The sequence below is a fragment of the Sorex fumeus genome, unplaced genomic scaffold, assembly GCF_029834395.1.
Source record: "Sorex fumeus unplaced genomic scaffold, SorFum_2.1 ptg000058l, whole genome shotgun sequence".
NCBI classification, from domain to species: domain Eukaryota; kingdom Metazoa; phylum Chordata; class Mammalia; order Eulipotyphla; family Soricidae; genus Sorex; species Sorex fumeus.
The window spans coordinates 25,817,451-25,826,195 of record NW_026606115.1 but is presented as its reverse complement, the minus strand read 5'-3'; positions in this window follow the sequence as shown (position 1 = coordinate 25,826,195).

The window sequence follows — 8,745 nt, the reverse complement described above, 5'->3', positions numbered from 1 at the left end:
AGAGTAGCAGAAGGTAAGGAGACTGGTAAGAAGAGAGAAGGGGTGAGGAGGAAGATGGAGATGCCACAGTTGGGGTTGATGTCTCAGATGCGCAGATGCATAAAGGTTCCATTCCTGTTTCTGCATCTGCTGATGACTACACTGAAGGCTCATTCTGCAGAAATATACCTAAAGTAAGTAAGTAAAGTAAGTAATAAAATAAAGAGCTATAAAATAAAGATCTGTAACACTGAAGACATCCAATAGTCAGTGTGTTAATTGTATTGAATGTCCACAAGAACCTGGAGTTACTCAGCCCCATTATAAAAGTACCATAATTAATTTGATTATAACTAATTTTCTTTCTTTTGTTTATTATTTTATTTTTAATTAAATCACCATGAGATACATAGTTAAAAACTTGTTCATTATTGGGTTTCAGTCATATAATATTCCAATACCTGTCCCTTCAACAGTGTACATTTCCCACCATCTATGTGCCAGTTTCCCTCCCGCCACTCCCCACCCCCCAGTTTCAGGCTCTTTTCCTCTCTCTACCTCCCTCACTCCCTCCTTACCCATCTCTCCTCCCCCTCTTTTTGGCATTATGGTTTGCAATACAGGTATTGAAAGATTATCTGTATATCCCTTTACCTACTTTCAGCACTCAGTTCTTGTACAGGGTTATCATTTCCAATTATCATTGTCATAATGGTATGACAATAAGTAATAACTATTACTCATCCAAAAAGTAATAACTATTCTCTATTCTAAATGGCCCCCTCACTTGTGGCAAGCATCCAACCATAGACCAGACCTCCTGGCCCTTGTTTCCACTGTTCTTAGGTATCAGTTTCATGCTAAATTTTATGTCTCACAAATGAGTCTAATTATTCTGTCTGTCCCTCTCCTTCTGACTCATTTCGCTCAGCTTTAAACACTCCATGTCCATCCACTTATAAGCAAATTCATGACTTTATTTATCCTGGTGGCTGAGTAGGATTCCATTGTAAAAATGCACTATAGTTTCTTTATCTAGTGGTCTGTTCTCAGGCACTTGGGTTGTTTCCAGATTATGGTTATTATGAATAATGCTGTAATGAACACAGAAGTACAGATGGCATTTTTGATGTGTGTTTTTGGACCCCCAGGTTATGTTCCCAGAATTGGTATTGGTGGTGTAGGATAACATTGGTTTCCCTTTCCTCCCTGGCCTCAAGGAGCTTGGGTTTGTTGATTGCTCCCCCAACCTGTCAATTACCTTTGTCTTCTGATCAGACTCTGCTTAGTTGTAAATACTGTTTTTCTCTTCTCCTTAATGCCCTTTGCATGATTCAGAGCAATTACTTTTTTATGGACACAGGAAGACAGTTCAAAAGACATGCTTTTGTAACTTTGAAGTTAATTGTCCTCCTGGACATCTCTCTCAACTTAAGCCTCAGTTGCCCTTACTTCCTAGATCTCCAAAAGCAGGGTCCCAACGAGAGACTGGATGGACCCAGGGCAAGCTGTGAGCTACCCTGGAATTGAAATGGGCCAGGTCAAAGTGCCATAATACTTAACTATAAGTTAAGAGCATGGTCATGGACAAATTCTGTCATGATCCAAAAAGTAATAACTAGATTCAGACCCTGTTAGGGTTAGGAATGATTAATCTGGCCTGAGCACTGTAGTCTGAGTATGTGGTGAGAAGTCCCCAGGAGAGTCATCCTACAAGCCTAAATGTGTCTATTACTGTATCCATACAGAATGGCAAATATTAGGAAGTATAATTAAGTATAATTGTGGCTGCAGGTAGTCAGGAAGGCTTGAAAAACATGTTGATTCCCAAGGGATGTGTGGTTTGTGAAGGCGTGGTTAGAGAAGAGGTGTTTAAAGTGGTGGTTCGGGAGAGTTGGGGATAGCTGAAACAGAGTGAGAGTTAGAGACAGAGTTGGGAGTTAGGGTTGGAGAGAGCTGAGAGAGTTAGAGTTCTGAGTTGGTGGTAGAGGTGGAGAGAGCTGTGGAGAGAGGCAGAGAGAGAGAGAGTAGCAGAGCAAGTTTGGGAGAGAGTTGTGTCCAGAGTGAGAGAGAGTTGTGGAGAGAGTTTGGGAGAGACGACAGATGGAATAAACGGCAACTGATCACCAACGAGCTTGGCCCTTGTTCCTCCTTCATCCGCCCATTGCAATGGCCGTCCTGGGTGGGAAAATGGTTCAAGAGCACCAAACGTGGGCGGTGAGAGAGAGCCACCAGGAGAGCCTGAGAACATCCATTAATGTGTAATCCCTCTTAGCGTCACCTGAGCTAAGGAATTTATACAGCTCCACGTTAAGGAGATTACACACTGGAAACTCAATTTCTAGGTTTTTTTTTTTTTGAAGAATGCCCATATTGCTTTCCAAAAAGTTTGTACCAATTGGCATCCGCACCAGCAGTGAATAAGAGTTCCTTCTTCCCACATCCATGCCAGCACTGGTTGTTCTTATTTTTTTTAATGTGTGGCAGTCTCTGTGATGTGAGCTGATATCTCATTGTTTTGATTTGCATCTCCCTGATGATTAACGACATAGTGCATTTTTTATGTGTCTTTTAGCCATTTGTATTTCTTCTTTGAAGAAGTTTCTTAGGAAATTTAAAAGAAGAATTCTCTTATAATTTGGCAACTTTTATAATGATATACTTAATCACTTAATCACTTAACTTCCCGTTAGGCGTCGATTTGCTCGAGCGGGCGCCAGTAACGTCTCCATTTGTCCCTGTCGCATGCTAGTGTGGCCCAATGGCATCTGTTCGCTCTGGGAACATGAAGAGCCTCAAACCAATCGTTCAAGATCTTGATGGAGAAGTCTGACCATCTGCTAGGTGGGCAGCCACGCAGTCTTTTGACATCCCGTGGAATCCAGTCTGTAACAGCTCTAGTCCAGCGGTCGTCTTTAAATCTCATTACGTGGCCAGCCCATCTGATTTTTGACACCTTGGCAAATGAGACAGCGTCCCTGATTCTTGTTCGTCGACGGATGTTGGAACTCCGGATTCTTTCTCTCATTTGAGTGAAACGTGATATTCCAAGCATAGCTCTTTCAATTCTTCTTTGGGAGACCTGAATAGCGTTGTCATCCTGTTTGCGTAGGGCCCAGGTCTCTGAGGCATATGTTAATGCAGGAAGAACAGTGGAATCAAAGAGATGTGCCGAGAGCCAGAGGTTCTTCATCCTCTTAGCTATTTCTTCGACGTTCTTGAAGGTGTTCCAAGCCGCTCTCTTCCTCCTGCGCAGCACGGGTGCCAGGTCATTTGTCACGTTGACTTCTCGACCTAGGTACACATAGCTGTTGCATTCGGAGATGGTCGTTCCATGGAGAGCGAATGGGGCATCAGGAACGAGGCTGTTTCTCATAAACATTGTCTTCGTAAGATTCAGCTGTAGTCCGGCCTTTCCACACTCACGGTCAAAGTCGGCCAGCATTTGTGCTGCCTGGCTGATTTTTGGTTTTATTAAAACAATGTCATCAGCAAAGCGGAGGGGGTGTAGTTGCCGACCATCTATCTTCACTCTCATTCCTTCCCATTCCAGTCGTCGCATGATGTTCTCGAGGGTGGCACTGAAGAGTTTCGGTGAGATGGTATCACCCTGCCGAACCCCTCTCTTGACATCAACAATTACTTCTGTGTAGAATGGTGAGATCCTGGTAGTGAATCCGCAACACAGCTCACGGATGATCTTGATGTATTGGGCTCGAATGCCCTGATTGGGTAGGGCTTCAATGACCGCTTCCGTCTCAACAGAATCAAAGGCCTTCTTTAAGTCAATGAACGTTAAACAGAGTGGCATCTTGAACTCCCGAGAAACCTCAATGAGCTTGGTTATCGTGTGGATATGGTCGATGGTGCTGAATCCTTTGCGGAACCCGGCTTGCTCGCATGGTTGTCCTTCATCTAGTGTTCTGCCAATCCTATTTAGTATGACTCGAGTGAACAACTTGTAGATGACAGACAATAGGCAGATCGGGCGATAGTTGCCAATGTCATGGATGTCTCCCTTCTTGAACAGTAGTACGGTCCTGCTGGTTTTCCATTGGGGCGGAACCTTGCATTCAGACAGGTAGCGAGTGAAGAGCCGAGCCAGTATATTGATGAGTACTGACGGCAGGTTCTTCAGGTGTTCAGGTCTGACCTTGTCTGGGCCGGGGGCTGTTTGTTTCTTTACAGACAAAATGGCGTGTCGGATATACTACGTACTATCAAAGTAGAAGGAATGTTTAGATAAATGATTTTTATTTTAGAAAGTAATTCACAATATTTTATTACATTTAATATTTGAACACCAATCCCACCACCATTACACCTTCCCACCACCATATTTTGGATGTTTCCATCCCAACTCCAACCCATGCCCCAAAGCAGAACCAAAATAATTTATTTTGTAGGTGGGCTGGAGCAATAGCACAGCAGTAGGGCATTTGCCTTGCAAGAGGCCGGCCTGGCAAAGCCGGGTTTGATTCTTCTGCCTCTCTCGGAGAGCTTGGCGAGCTACCGAGAGTATCTCGCCCGCATGGCAAAGCCTGGCAAGCTAACCATGATGTATTCGATATGCCAAACACAGTAACAACAAGTCTCACAATAGAGACATTACTGGGCTCACTCAAGCAAATCAATGAACAACGGAAGGACAATGCTGCAGTGCAGTGCAGTGTTTGTTATGAAAAACTGCTGAAAATGCTCCAATAAAATTTCCTTAGAAGAGAGAGTGTGAAGATTGTTGTATTTCACCCAGGGGCCATTAAGCCCTTCTATAAGAGATCACTAACATGTTGTTAAAGGTTGAACATTGTGTGTATATGTGTGTGTGTTAAAAATATTTCTAAGATTGGTTGCCTTCTACTTTAAACCCCATAAAATGTGGTGCGGTACTCTTGGAGTATGGGTGGTATGAGGTATGAGTTGTCCCATGTCTGTAAATGCAGCCACGCAATCCAGAAATACATTCATTTCTGGGTGAAGCTTGGCCCTAGCATGTGGAGAGCAGCCATGAGCATGGCAGCAGTTGAGTTCTGGAGGTTTTCAGCTGCCAGGGCTGGGTCTCTTGGGGCTGGGAGGGGTCTCACCAATGCCCCTCTGGAGCAACCCAAATGAAATAGCCTGGCACAGGGTCTGGCAGCATGGTATTGATATGTGTCATGTTATGCTCCCTTCTGGGAGAGACGGACAATGTGATTCTGGATCGTGGCTGATGACAAAATTATCTGGCACCAGCCAGAGATGGTTTATGGGTATAACTGCTGAGTTGCCAGCAAGGGGGAGATGGGTGGAGGATACTCGTTCCTACTTCCGTTGAACCCAGAGTTTTCAGTCACGAAGTCCTGCATACCTGTTTTTTTTTATGGATTCACTCATGTGTGAGGTTGGGCCAAGTGTGTGGAGAGCAGCTGTGTGCATGGCACCGGTTGAGTTCTGGAGGTTTTCGGCTGCCAGGCTGGGTCCCTTGGTGCTGGGAGGGGGTCTCACTAGATAAATGGTTTTGGATGAAACCTAAAACTGAATTATTTCCATATTTCATTTTATCAGATGATGATGAACTAATAGTAGCTTTGTTCTCTTCAATTTAGTGTTCATCCCACCTGGATTGTTCTCACCAACAGACTGTTCTCACCAATCTCACCAATAGAAATATAAATGAGTAGAGGTGACATGGAAAATAGTGGGACATGACACTGTAGTAATTTTTTTCTCCACAAACTGATGTTCATGTCTATTTTGGGATATGTTTCTAGTTCAGGTTAAAATGTTAGAAATATTGTCCACTATAACAAAATAAATAGGACAGAGATGACTGTTTCACAATCATAATTATAATTGAATTAATGTTTTCTTCTGATTAATTTTTTTCAGAATTATTCCTTTATGGGATATTCTTTGGGACTTCTATAAGCAGAGTAAAATGTGAGGAAGGCTGATATAAATAAAAGAATTCCCAAGTAGTACAGTTAAATATCAAATATGGTATGATGCACAAACAAGGAGTAAAATATGACCCCAGTTTCACAGCTCTAAAGACAGAAACAAAAAAATTAAAAACATCTATCTTAATTTCTGACCATATAGGCTCAACTATACATTAACAGCTTGAAATAAGAATCAATTTTCAAGCATACAAATGATTTTCTCTTGCTGGAGAGATAATACAGGTGTTAAGGCACTTGTTTTGCTTGTGACTTGTCCCAGTTTAATACCTGGCATCACATATTGTTACCCAAACATAGACAGAAGTAATCCCTGACCACAGAGCCAAGAATATACCCTGAGCACTGCCTAGTGTGTCCCCAAGTAAAAATAAAAAGTAAAAAAAATGAAATCAATCTAACTATATCTCTATTTTCCTTCTAACATTATGTCCAGCATTAAAAATATATTAGACATGGGGCTGGAGTGATGGCACAGCGGGTAGGGCATTTGCCTTGCACACGGCCGATCCGGGTTCAATTCCCAGCATCCCATATGGTCCCTGAGCACCGCCAGGAGTGATTCCTGAGTGCAGAGTCAGGAGTAACCCCTGTGCATTGCTAGGTATGACCCAAAAAGCAATATATATATATGTATATATATATATTAGACATGATGCCAGGGATATGATTCAGAGGCTAAAACACCTGCTTTGGAAGAAGAAGATCATGAGTTTGATTCTCAGTGATGCCTACATGCCAAACCACAATTTTATCAGCTCTACTGTTTGAAATCCTGGTGTTGGAAGAAAGCATCAGAATCAGGTGTTTATAAGCACCACAAGTAAAGTATGTGTGGCCCCTGTTAGTTCCACAACTAAAATGACATGTAAGCACCACGGTCAGGTATGATATTGCTGGCAAGAATGTGTGTGAGCACCACAAATAACATGACTACCAGTGACCACTATGAGTGTCACTGCCAGAAAGCACTTGTACAAGCACCATAATTAAAAATGTATAACCCCCAGCAAGCACTGTAGCCAAGTGTGTGAGCACTGCAACCTCATATGCAAGAACCATAGCTATCCACCTGTGTGTCTGGCCCAACTGCCATCACTGACCTCCACTACTGTGTGCCTGTGGTGAGATTTAGCAGCCAAAATTACAACATACTCTGAAATCCAGGGTTCCTGTAGCAGCTTCCACTGTGAATACAATTGTCCCTGATCTTCACTGCTACCTTGGCCCTCAGGCTGCTACCCCAACACTGTGTGTGTGTCTGCAATAAGTCACCATCACTGTCACTATACAAACCTGTAGCTAAGTGTATTACATATCGCTATCTCTAATCATCACTACTACTTAGCTACTACATCACTACTCATTAGCTACTAAATGTGGAGACACAGCTAAAGATCCCAATGACACTTGTGGCCTATATTGACCCCTGTAGCACTACCAACAACCATCCAGATGTTAAATTTATGAACTCCAACACAGTCAACAAGTAACCACCCTTACTGAACCTAACCCATTATGACACCTGCCGCCCCCATACATTGCACCCTGAACCACTAGACCTGGTGTCACAGTATGCTCCAATGCCCCTGATTTATATTACCAAAGTAAGATGCTGGTGATGATCATTTTCAATACATAAAGTATCAAATAAAACTGTTGCCTCCTTAAACTTACACACTGTCATGTCAATGACACCTTAATAAAACTTGAAAAAATAAAAGAATTTCACAGTGTTCATCGTTAGTAGTCTATAAGTGTTATCTGTTTCTAAATTATTTTAGAAATAACAAAAACACTAATATAAAAACATTATTAGCAATAAAGGAAACTGTTAAGTGATGAAGGTCTCAATTTCCAGACATACAAAAAATTGAAATGCATAGCTCCTGGCCGAAAATTTCTAAAATAATAATTGACAGGATTAACAGGCAAAATTCCATAAAACTGAGAGATTAAAACATTTCTCTCAGCAATTTAACACAAAAATCTTTGACAATGATGTAAAAAAAACACAATTAGAGAACTGGACTTAAAATATTTAGGACATTGCACACAATTTTGTAGAATATATATTGTACTTCAAGTACTCATGAAACATTTACTAAAATTGATCACAGACATTAAAAAGCAAAACATTTCGGAAGACTGAAATTACATAAAATATGTTATCTTGAAGTAGAATAGGGATTAGGAGCCCCTACCTCTCATGAGAAATAGTCTGTTGCTTAGACACTATAATGTTTAGCAACCATTATCTTTTGTCATTCCTGCCAATCCTATTTTGGTACACGCCAGCAGGGTACCTTTCACTCCTCTTTCTCAACAAGGAATTTATCAAAAAGCTGATTTTGAAAACAAAGTCTACAAAAAAATGAAAATAGTTCTCAATAATTGTACATTGCATGCAACTGCCCTTCCAAACTCTCTTCTGTGTACAGCAGTTTTGCCCCTACACCAATGGACCATGAAGAAGTTGTAACTGATCCGACAGCATAAATTAACCCCAAGAGAAAGAATCATTTGATTGAAAAGCATAAACTGCTGACATGGTCTTATACAAGCCTCTATCCTCTTAAAACATTTTAGGTTTTGCCCTTTAGAGAGTTAGCTTGGCAGGCACAAATCCCATGCCCCAAAACAATGTCTGGTCAACGAATTTGACCTTTTTGCAAATGTCTCTTTCACCAGAACCAAATAACCTGGAGTCTGCAACTCTCTCTATAGAAAGTTTAAATGATAACTAGAAAATCCCCAAGTGCTTGAAAGGTAGACATACTTTTGTAAATATTCTGTGGCCAAAAGAAAAAATAACAGTGGAAGTTTA